This window comes from Rhinopithecus bieti, unplaced genomic scaffold (assembly GCF_001698545.2).
Source record: "Rhinopithecus bieti isolate Rb0 unplaced genomic scaffold, ASM169854v2 scaffold_2723, whole genome shotgun sequence".
Taxonomy (NCBI): Eukaryota; Metazoa; Chordata; class Mammalia; order Primates; family Cercopithecidae; genus Rhinopithecus; species Rhinopithecus bieti.
The window spans coordinates 3,479,836-3,492,120 of record NW_016804119.1 but is presented as its reverse complement, the minus strand read 5'-3'; the positions used below and the strand labels follow the sequence as shown (position 1 = coordinate 3,492,120).

Genomic DNA, 12,285 nt, shown 5'->3' with positions numbered 1-12,285 from the left:
TCCTCCCTTGTGAGTGGCATTAAGGCCCTTACACAAGAGGCTTTGGCCAGGCGCAGTGGCTCATGCATGTAATCCCAGCACTTTGGAAGGCTGAGGTGGGAGGATCGCTTGAGGCCAGGAGTTTGAGGCTGCGGTGAGTTGTGATTGCACCACTGCACTCTAGCCTGGGCAACAGAGCAAGACCCCGTCTCTTCAAAAAAAAAAAAAAAAAAAGGCCAGGTATGGTGGCTCACACCTGTAATTCCAGTACTTTGGGAGGCAAAATTGGGCAGATCACTTGAGCTCAGGACTTGGCAACATGGTGAAACCCCATCTCTACAAAAAATACAAAAATTATCCAAGTGTGGTGGCACATGCCTGTATTCCCAGCTACTCAGGTGGCCGAGGCAGGATTGCTTGAGCCTGGGAGGTTGAGAGGTTGAGACTGCAGTGAGCTATGATGGTGCCACTGCACTCCAGGCTGGGTGGCAAAGTGAGACTCTGTATCCAAAAAAAAAAAAAAACCTAAAGAAAGAGAAAATAATAGCAATAATAAAACAAAAGAAGCTTCACACACAGATCAGCCCTTTTTGCTCTTCCGCCTTCTGCCACGTGAGGGCACAGCATTATTCACCTCCAGAGAAATAGCGACAAAACACTCTATTGAAAGCAGAAATCGGGCCCTCGCCAGACACCAAACCTGCTGGTGCTTTGATCTTAGATTTCCCAGTCTCCAGAACTATAACCAATAAATTTCTGTTGTTTATAAATTATCCAGTCTCGGCTATCTTGTTATAGCAGCACCAACAAGACTAAGACAGCATCCGACAATTGACTTCAATTCTGAGACTGTGTATCTGGACCTAGTGTCAGATACCACAGATTAAGTGCTCAGTTCAAGCCTGCCCCCAACTTCAGATGCAAGTTGCAAGCAGCAGGTTGTCACCTGTACCTCTGATGGACCAGCTATAAATCAGGATTCACACGGCCTCCTCCTCAGGTTCGATTAATTTGCTGGATGGCTCGTAGAACTCAGGAAAACACTTAACATTTACTAGTTTATTTTAACCCTTTTCCTGTCTAGAAAAACGACGTGCAGCTTGCTGCCAGCGCTTATTTAATTTGTCATAAATATGCTCTTTGAGGCTGCAGTATATCTGATTTTCAATGTGGAAATAAAATATAAAAGCTGTCCTAGGAGTTATTTCTAATCAGAACTAACATTAGAATCGTCTGCATCATCAGAATTGTCTGTTTGGAAAAATCGGCTCCATCCAGCGAGTCTTCGGCCAAGAACTGCTTGAGAATGATGTTAACATCACGTGTAGGAATGCTATGTTTTCTAGGATTTGACATTTTCAGTGATTGAGAACTACCACATTTTGTAAATGGAAATACCACTACTAAAAACAGAATGCTATAAATAGAATGATGTCTTTTGTTTCCAAAGTCGATCTACTAGAACGATGTGAAAATAATAAAAGTGAGATCATTCATGACAAAGTTATCTCGGGGTAAATGCTCCAGCTGCAAGCACCAATGGTGAATATTCTCAGGGCAAATGGGAAAAGGAATAAAGGATATTACAAAGGATACAGATGAAGAGCCAGATGGAAGGGAAAGCACAGGGCAAAGTTTGTAGCAAGGGGCGTTGGACTTCCATGCCCTCCAAGGAAGCTTATGAGATTCAGTGCACCACCCCTCAGGCACCTCTACCTGCTCAAGAATCTGTAAGTTCCCCAGAAGTTCACCAATCATTTTGAGTTTTTATGCCAGTTTCATTATATGGGCTTACTTGATTAAAACACTAACCACTGGTGATCAACTCAACCTTCAACCTCCCTGTTGCCAGGCAGAGCTAAAATTTCCAACCCTCAAATCACACAGTTAGTTGCCCTGGCAACCAGCCTCCCCCATCCTAAGGTCAGCCAGAAGCCCCCGGTCACCTGCCATCTCAATGCCACAGGAAGACACTTATCCCTAAAGAGGTTCCAAGGGTTTTAGGAGACATGTGCCAGGAAACAGGACAAAGATCAAGCACATATTTCTTATAAATCATAACAATCATAGCTGGGAGCGGTGGCTCACACCTGTAATCCCAGCACTTTGGGAGGCCGAGGCGGGAGGATCACCTGAGGTCAGGAGTTCAAGACCAGCCTGGCCAACATGGTGAAACCCTGTCTCTACTAAAAATACAAAAATTAGCCAGGCATGGTGGTGCGCGCCTGTAATCCTAGCCGCTCGGGAGGCTGAGGCAGAAGAATCGCTCGAACCCAGGAGGTGGAGGTTGCAGTGAGCTGAGAGATCTCACCACTGCACTTCAGCCTGGACAACAGAGCTAGATTCCGTCTGGCGGATGGGGGGAAACTTTGATCCTCAAATGCTCGAGGAGACTGATGCTTAAGCAAACTAAATATTGCCTGAGAAGGACTCCATACTTCTATATTTGAGTCCTTGTGGATAAACTGCAGACAAAATTGAAAACCGAACTTAATCGTATACACCTGTAACAATAGCTGAGCGTTGCCAATCCCAGCGGCCATACTCATAGAATGCTGAATGTTCCAACGGCGTTCAAATAAGGCAAACGACGAGTGGTAACCAATATCACTGTTTCTGGACCTCGCTTCCGATTCCTGTATGTCACTTTTTTGTCTATAAATTCGTTCTGACCACGAGGCACCCCTGGAGTCTCTGTTAATCTATTGTGCTTCTGGGGGCTGCCCAATTCGCGAATCGTTCATTGCTCATTTAAACTCCTTTAAATTTAATTCGGCTGAAAATTTTCTTTCATCACTGATTTGAGTACTAATAAAACTCCGGTCTCCCAGCACGGCCGGCTCTGCATGAATTGCTCTTTCTCCATTGCGATTTCCCTATCTTGACAAATCGGTTCTGTCTAGGCAGCCGGCAAGGGTGGGCGGTTATAGTTTCACAACTCAACCACCAGCCAGGGGCCTGGGCTTGTAAAATATCAGATTTTACAAGCCTCTGAGCCCCATATGCCTGGGCCTTCCCTAAACACTTAACACACATCCCTGATTCACCCCCAAAACCTACACCAGACACCCTCGTAGGCTGCCCAGCACTCCGGCTTCATCACCGACTTTAAACTGCGGCGTTTAGAGTGACAATAATAGGGTCGGTGGTGAAGCCGGAGTGCTGGGCAGCGTCCCCCTACAGCTCTCGAGCCAGTGATCGACAGCCCTACTAACAGAGTGACCCTCAGAGACCCCAACCTCTGACGCCGAATCTCAGTCGCTGAACTCGACAGACCCTTAACGCCCGACCACCAGAACTCTCCCATGCCGGACCGCAAAGGCACCCCAACCCAAAGGCTCCACCGCCCAGGCCGCCAGCTCTCCCCACAGGCTCCTCAGAAGCTCCCTGCCACTTTAACCTACTCCACAGAGAGACCCAAACGCTCACCTGATTTTCTCCTGCCTACATCTAAATTCCGCGATTGCTTCTTTTTCTGGCCCTTAAATCCCGGCATTGGCACCGGCCTACGGCGGCCGACGAGGACGCGAGTCAATGCTGCAGCGCTAGTACGCTCGGATTTAGGCTTCTCTTCGGGGACGTAACATGTCCGCACCGTGTGCCACGGCTCTCTGGGCGCGGCCATCTTGGTAGATCTGACGTACAGAAGGGAAACAGTTGTTCTTGTGTCATTAACCCAGGATGGCTCTCCTGAAAACAAAAATCTGAAGCGCAGTAAACATTTTCTAGAGTTTATCTGAACAAACAGCAGTTCATGAATTGGGAAGCATCAAACCAAAAAGAAGTCTCGTGGTCCCATGCTTAAATCATTAGACGCAAGTATTCATAGGGTGAATGAAGAAGTAAGACAAAGAAATTATCTGATCATTACAATTATAAAAATGGATTTTTTTATTTGCCTTGGAAAGTCCCTAATGACATAATAGTATGTGAGTTGGCCGCTTTTGATCAGCTGAGATTGAGTTTTGTCTTTCCATAACACAACCATTTGCCAGAAATGACTCAAGTGAATTGTCGCTTAGGTTTGCAGGTCAAGCAAAGTTAAGGCTGTTTTTAAGGTCTACCAGGTTTTGTTTGTTCAGGAGTTTTTCAAGTCTGGTCTGCATTTTAATTTTGCTTTGACACAGGAGTCAGTGAAATGGCACTAATGTGTTCCCTCTCCTGACACCTCAACCCCTGCACTGTGAGGTTGGAGCACCAACAACACTGCACAAGCCACACAGATATTCAGAGGCTCAAATGGAACCAAGGTCAGCACAGTACCAACTATATCTACCTCAGTGAGCTGGGGAGAGGTGACTGCACCCTTTATTGACTGACTACTAGAAAACTGTCAAGAGGCAGCCCACTGAACATGGCTATCTTAGGGGAATTTCAGGTGTCCCTACAGCAGAAAGGGGGAAAAAAATAGGACACTTAGCTTGAGTAGTCAAGGCTCATGACAAGTCCCTGCATCTCAGCTACTAACTTTAAAGTTATGAGTGAGGATTGATATATATACGCATATAAAATATTGCTTTTTGCTTCAGGCTGTTTGGAAAACACCAAGCATAGAAATTTGAAATTGTGTTCTATGAAAAAACTGGATACAAAAGCCACTATCAAGGTAGGAGATGGGACTTGACTGAAGAGGCCAGGCTCCGACACCAGACTAAATAGAAGACTAGCTAAAACAGCAACAGGGCAGAGGCAGCTTTTCATAAGACATACCTACTAGTATGCCATGTCATGTTTACCATTTCCATGGTAACACCTGGGAGTTATTGCTGCTTTCCATGACAAGCTGATGACCTGAAAGTTACCACCTTTTCCTAGAAATTTCTGCATAATCCACCACTTACTTTGCATATAAGTAAAAGTGGGTAGAAATATGACTGAAGGGCTGCCTCTGAGCTGCTACTCTGGGCATACTGCTCCACAAGGAGCAGAACCTCTGCCGCTGCTGTGCACTGCCACTTCAATAAAAGTTGCTATCAAAGGCCGGGTGCAGTGGTTCACGCCTGTAATCCCAGCACTTTGGGAGGCCAAGGCAGGTGGATCACGAGGTCAGCAGTTTGAGACCAGCCTGGCCAATATGGTGAAACACTGTCTCTACTAAAAATACAGAAATTAGACTGAAGACCATCATTCTCAGCGAAGTATCACAAGGATAGAAAACCAAACACTACATGTTCTCACTCATAAGTGGGAGTGAAGAGAACATATGGACGCAGGGAGGGGAACATCACACACTGGGGCCTTTCAGGGGGTGGGAAACTGGGGGAGGGATAGCACTGGGAGAAATACCTAATGTAAATGACGAGTTGATGGGTGCAGCAAACCAATATGGCACATGTATACCTATGTAACGAACCTGCATGTTGTGAACATGTACCGTAGAACTTAAAGTATATTAAAAAAAAAACAAAAAACCAAAATTAGGTGTGGTGGCACATGCCCCTAGTCCCAGCTACTCAGGAGGTTGAGGCAGGAGAATTGCTTGAACCTGGGAGGCGGAGGTTGCAGTGAGCTGAGATTGCGCCACTGCACTCTGGCCTGGATGGCAGAGTAAGACTCCATCTCAAAAAAAAAAAAAAGAAAAAAAAAGTGTCTATCTAACAGCAATGTGGGGCCCCTGAATTCTTTTGAAATGTAACATGAAGTCTTTTTGTAAAATGGAGTTAGTTATGTCAATGTCAAGGGTGCTCTGTACATGTTGGGAATTCAAAACAGACAACTCCCCATTTTTCCCTTTTCTTCCCCCCTCCGAGATGGGGAGTCGCACTCTGTTACCTGGAGTGCAATGGCATGATCTTGGCTCACTGCAATCTTGTGACCCACTACGCTTGGCCTTAATATTTTCTATTATAGTTTATGTTAACTCTTTTTAAAGAAATCCTTCCCCACATTAAGATCATAGAAACATTATCTTATATTTTCTTCTAACACTTTTAGAGTTTTACTGTTCAATCCAGGTTTCCAGGGGTTAGCAAACTGCTGCTCATGAGCCATATCCAGTCCACAGCCTGCTTTGCCCTTGAGCTAAGATTTGTTTTTAGTATTTTTAAAGGGTAAAATAAATAAAATACACAACAGAGATCGTATGTAGCCTGCAAAGCCTGAAATACTTACTACCTGGTCTTGCTCCAAAATAGTCTGCTGACTTTTATAGTCTAATATAGGAAACATCGATTTATGTAGGCTATGAAGTGGCACCTGTAATCCCAGCCACTCAGGAGGCTGAGGCATGAGAATTGCTTGAACCTGGGAGACAGAGGTTGCAGTGAGTGGAGACTGCACCACTGCACTCCAGCCTGAGCAACAAAGTGAGATTCCGACTCAAAACAAACAAACAAAAAAAACAAAAAAACAAACCAAAAAAAACTCCCCTTGAGGTCCATTTACCAGCTTGCTTACACGATCTTTTTTTTTTTTAAGACGGTCTTGCTGTCACCTAGGCTGGAGTGCAGTGGTGCAATCTCAGCTCACTGCAACCTCTGCCTCCTGGGTTCAAGTGATTCTCCTGCCTCAGCCTCCCAAGTAGCTGGGATTACAGGTGTGCATCACCATACCCAGCTAATTTTTGTATTTTTATTAGAGACAGGGTTTCACCATGTTGGCCAGGCTGGTCTCAAACTCCTGACCTCAGGTGATCTACTCGCCTCGGCCTCCAACAGTGCTGGGATTACAGGTGTGAGCCACTGTACCTGGCCTGTGTTTTGAAAATAGATGGATGATCTCTGTTTAAAAAGTCTGATTTTGGCTGCAACTGTGTATATAAAAGACCTCTCAGCAATCTTGTGCCTTGGTTCCCCGGAAACAGATACCTCACCTATATTTGGTGGTTGGTGATCTGGAGACCAATAGTATCCTGTGTGACTGAAAAAGATCCCTGGAATCTGTGCCTGTGTGTCTCAGAACACCGGCATATTTACCTATATTTTATTTCATTGGATTTTATTTTTCATGCTATACTGTAGCCTTTGTCTTTCTTGGAGTCTTATGTAAATATAACTTGTGGAGTCATGTTAAACTGTCCAACATCTTACCCTGAGTAACTGCTATAATTGCAGTCACCTATTTTAAGGAAAAACGTTGTGCTTGAAAAGGAAACATATTTTTGTAAAATTAAAATCAAGTTCAATGTATTTTAGAATTTATTCTCAATTTAAGAAAACAGTTTAGGAGACTTTCCTGCTACATTCTAGAGAGGGATTAATAAAAACATGTCTTACATTTGGCTTATGATGTTTCAAAGGGAAACACATCTTGCATACCTTTTGGCTATGAAGGAAAGAGAAGCTTATTTTATTTGACTATAGGATCAAGCCACATTATCCATTCATGCAATAAAACCAGGACTGCAACAATTATTTAATTTCCATCTCTCTGATATCAGGGACTATTTCTCAAACTATTTAGAATTCAGAAGGGGCATAACACCTGGAAGACTCATTTTCCTCAATCCCCAAATAGTTCGTTGGTTTACAAGAAACAAAACCCTGTTTAAAGATGATGGCTTCTACTATATTTCATCCAATCTGAGATACCTTTGGTTGTATGGCACACCACAATTTTATACACCAAGTTCTTCATTTAAATATGTTGAGCCATCAATTGTATGCCACATTTTTTTAGCAGTGGTAATATGTTGGAAAAATGTCTACCTTAGAATTGATGAGACAAAGTTTTACCCAAGAGCAGCACAACATCTTCCAGACCCATTTACAAATACTAGCAAACACTAGGGACTTAAAGATATACAGTATTGTATTGAATTTTTTACTAAAACAATGAACCACTGCAGTTCTGTGGGGACCCGAAAGCCTGAGGGTCATGACTGACTCAGCATTCCACTGGAGGCTTTATGATCAAACAGCAAACTGTTTACCATGAATGCAGAATGTGAGCAAACTCGTATCTGCACCTGCTGCCAGAAGGTATGCTGAGGGCAATCACTCCCTGGTGCTGTGCTCCTTGAGATTATCTACTGGGACATCTGGAGCCTACTGTTCAAAGAATGCAGTCATGCAGGCCTGTACTAAATCAAGTAGCTGACTGACAACCACCCCCTCCTCCTTATTTTCTTTACTCAGTAAATATGAAGTGCTATAGACGCTCAGAGCCCTTGTTCACTAGAAGCAAGGAGCTCCCAACCCCTTCTTCCAAACATATTCTTTTGTGTTTATCGTTATTCTCGCATTCATCCTCCTTTGTTCAGTCCAGTAGGGTCCATGGCACAGTTCAATTATAATTTATGTAGCATTATACAAAGATTCAATGCAGATATTCTATGGGAAGGCTTTATGCACATTTAAGCATACATACTACAAATTCACAATTGTGATGTTAACACATGCAGTTCCCAAATATGAACAATCATTTTCATAATAAAAATAGGTACAAAACACTTAAATATTTGGTATTGTTCTGATATTTTTTGCTTTGTTTTCTGACAAGCATATTTATTTACATATTTAATACTTTCTATAATGCTGATTATATAATGAGAGCAGAAAAAAAATACAGATGAAAAAGCATGATTTCCCAGATTCATTAACATACAAATTTATTTTTTCTTTTCTTTTCTTTTTTTGAGACAGGCTATCACCCAGGCTGGTGAAATCTTGGTTCACTGAAACCTCCACCTCTTGGCTCAGGTAATTATCCTGCCTCAGCCTCCTGAGTAGCTGGGACTACACATGTGCACCACCACGTCCAGATAATTTTTGTATTTTTTGTAGAGACATGGTTTCACTATGTTGAAAATGCTGGTCTTGAACTCCTGAGCTCAAACGATCCTTCCATTTTGGCCTTCCAAAGTGCTGAGATTACAAGTGTGAGCCACTGCACCTCACCTGAAGTACAGAATTTCTCCCTTAGTGTCAATTATCTGAAACTAATGTAACTGCATTTTATGCCAACAACATCCCCACAATCAATAACACATAGATGTTCCTTCTTGTTTGTTCCCACTGGCTTATATTGAATTGACATTTATTGGAAAAGGTATTACCTCCTGACTGGCATCACGCCCAGCACTATTCTCTGATAAGAAATGATGTGTAAGCTTGAAATTAAAGTTTGTTCACGTTTTCTGCAGCCTTGAGGTTTCACTCCTATATTAACCTTGTGGTATAATGAGCTAGTTCTTCTCACTGCAAACTTTCAGATATTCACTCCATTTATTATTTCTCTCCTTTGTGTGTTTTCTGATGTAGAATGAGGCTGAATTTGCGGGAGAAGGTTTTCCAACACTCAGTGCATTCGTAAGGTTTCTCACCTACATGCGTTCTTTGATGCATAATAAGATGTGACTTCTGGGCAAAAGATTTCTGACATTTGCTGCATTCATGGGGTTTCTCTCCTGTATGTGTTTTCTGATGTAAAACCAGGCTAAACTTGATGGGGAAAGTTTTCCCACATTCACTACATCCATAGGGTTTCTCCCCTGTATGGATTCTTTGATGAGTAGTGAGACTAAACTTACGAGAGAAAGTCTTCCCACACTCAAGGCATTCATGAAGTTTCTCTCCCGAGTGAATTCTCTGATGGATCAGGAGATAGGACTTCCGGCTGAAGGCTTTGTGACGTTCTCCACATTCGTAAGGTTTCTCTCCAGTGTGAGACCACTGATGAATATTCAGGTGTGACTTTTGGCTGAAAGCCTTCTGACACTGACTGCATTCATAGGGTTTTTCCCCTGTATGAGTTCTCTGGTGTAGGATGAGACTAAACTTGATGGAGAATGTTTCCCCACATTCATTGCATTCATAGGGTTTCTCTCCCGTATGAGTTCTCCAGTGAGTATTGAGGAATGACTTTACACTAAAGCCTTTTCCACATTCACTGCAGTGATACGGTTTCTCTCCTGTGTGAGTTCTCTGATGTCTACTGAACTCTGATCTCTGGATGAAGGCTTTCCCACATTCATTACACCCATATGGTTTTTCCCCGTATGGGTTTTTTTATGTAAAATGAGGCTAAACTTAAGGTGGAATGTTTTCCCGCATTCATCACAACCATAGGGTTTCTCTCCTGTGTGAGCTCTCTGATGGATTATGAGCTGTGACTTATTGCTGAAGCTTTTCTGACATTTGCTGCATCCATAGGGTTTCTCTCCAGTATGAGTTATTTGATGTAAAGTGAGTTTTGACTTATCATTAAAACCTTTCTGACATATACGACACTCAAAGCATTTCTCTCCTGTGTGAGTTATTTGATGTTTATTAAGGCATGACTTATCAGTAAAAGCTTTCCAACATTTATTGCACTCATAAGGTTTCTCTCCTATATGGGTTCTCTGGTGTAAAATGAGACAGGACTTCCTGCTGAAGGCTGTCTGACATCTACTGCATCCACAGGGCTTCTCTCCTGTGTGTGTTTTTTGATGCTTAATGAGGTCCGACTTCTGGGAAAAGGCTTTCCCATAGTCACTGCAGTCATACTGTTTCTCTCGTTTTTGAGGTTTCCAGCATTTTATGAGCTGTGACTTATGACTGAAAGCCTTTACACATTCATTATATTCATTGTATTTCTCTTCAGCATGAATTTTCTCATGCTTAGGATAAAGAAAAACTTCATCATACCCATTATATTCACCTTCATTTCTTGCATAGCTTCTATTTCGAATAAAGTACTCTAGATCAGGATTCAGGTGTTTCCCAAGTACAAAAGGGGTATGAAGGTTTGAGCTCAGATGAGATATTATTTTGCCAAACGTATGATATTTGTGGTGCCTTTCCATAGTTTCAAGGCTGCTTTGGTTTTCTCAGTGCCATTCTGTGTGATCATTGAATTGCCAGACATCTTCTAGAAAGGAGACCAATTAATCCACCTGATCATGTAATAAAAGGGGTAGATGCTCACAGCAAGGGCCAAGGAGAGAAGAGGAAGTGAAACTGGGTAGAGAATGAAAGTCTGAGACATTTATAAATGGAAGAAGAAAAAAAAACAGAAGAAACTATGAGAGGTATGAAACACACATAAAATGAAGATAAGGGAGGAAAATTTAGGAATACTTGAAAATCGGGCTATGACTATGGATTAGGGGGATGGAGACAGGGAAAAGCAAGTAAACTAAACATGCCAGGGAGAAAGATTAACCAGGAAAGCAAGTTCTGAGATTAGCCAAAGAGGGATTTGATCAGAGTACCTAAAAGAAGAACATGGATTCTTTCAAAAGTCAAGCAAAAGAGTTCTAATATGGAGAGATTAAAAAGTGGAGGCAGTATTAAGGTATGTGAGGAGCTTATGTTAGCTGTTCTTAGTCACATTCACAGCTTTAAGAACGTCAAAAACATTTCTCCAAACAGCATTTCAGAGGCGCCCCCCTATTTTTGTTTAACTGGGGTATTACTTCAAGTTCCCCTACAGGACTGGTTTTTCACTTACCTGGACAAAACTGACTCTGGATTTCTTCCTCTAGCATCCATGGTTTTCCTTGCTCCAACCAGAATAATGCATCTGCTTTGGCAACCTGATACCCTAGAAAAACATCAAGGAAAATCATAAAGGACACAGGAACGCAAATACTGGGCTACGAGACTTCTGAAAATTATGTCCTTTTTTTTTTTTTTTTTTCAGCTGCAGTCTCACTCTGTCTCTAGGCTGGAGTGAAGTGGTGTGATCTTAACTCACTGTAACCTCTGCCTCCTGGGTTCAAGTGATTCTCCTGCCTCAGCCTCCCAAGTAGCTGGGACTACAGCTGTGTGCTACCACACCCAGCTAATATTTCTATTTTTAGTACAGATGGGATTTCACCATGTTGGCCAGCATGGTCTCGATCTCTTGACCTCATGATCCGCCCCCCCCTTGGCCTCCCAAAGTGCTGGGATTATAGGCGTCAGTCACCACACCCAGCCAAAGATTACATTTAAGGGGTTAAATAATTTGTATCTAGGCCAAGTAAAGGCCTTTAACGTCCTTTGGAAATGAGAGAAAAACACTCTGTTAGAGGCCAGAAAAGTACTAAAAATCTATGATGTATTAAACTGAAATCTAAAAAAAGTAAAGTATTTGTGAGGCCCGACCCTTTTTAATCACTCAGAAAGGAAGGGCAATTGATTACCTACATTACCCAGAAAAACTATGCTCACCCAGTGATACCAGGTTGCTATAATTTTCCAACATCACATCTTGGTACACATTCTTCTGAACAGGGTCCAGTAGCTGCCATTCTTCCCAGGTGAAACCCACAGCTACATCCTTGAATGACAGTGAGCTCTGTAATAGAACATTCCTACTCAAATTCTAAAGAATTACCATTGTGTAATGCTATTAATACAAATGATAATTTCTTTTTTTTTTTTTTTTTTTTTTTTTTTT

At 42.4% G+C, this 12,285-nt stretch overlaps 1 protein-coding gene across 1 annotated transcript in view; it reads right to left on the bottom strand.

Moving 5' to 3' along the window:
• ZNF649 (zinc finger protein 649) overlaps positions 1-12,285 on the bottom strand; it is a 40,005-nt gene that overhangs the window by 13,995 nt on the left and 13,725 nt on the right. The window contains exons 2-4 of the mRNA XM_017865017.1: positions 12,057-12,183; positions 11,353-11,445; positions 3,409-3,614 (exon numbers count right to left, since the gene is read on the bottom strand). The gene's annotated coding sequence lies outside the window, so the exon portion shown is untranslated. The remainder of the gene's footprint in view (positions 1-3,408; positions 3,615-11,352; positions 11,446-12,056; positions 12,184-12,285) is intronic.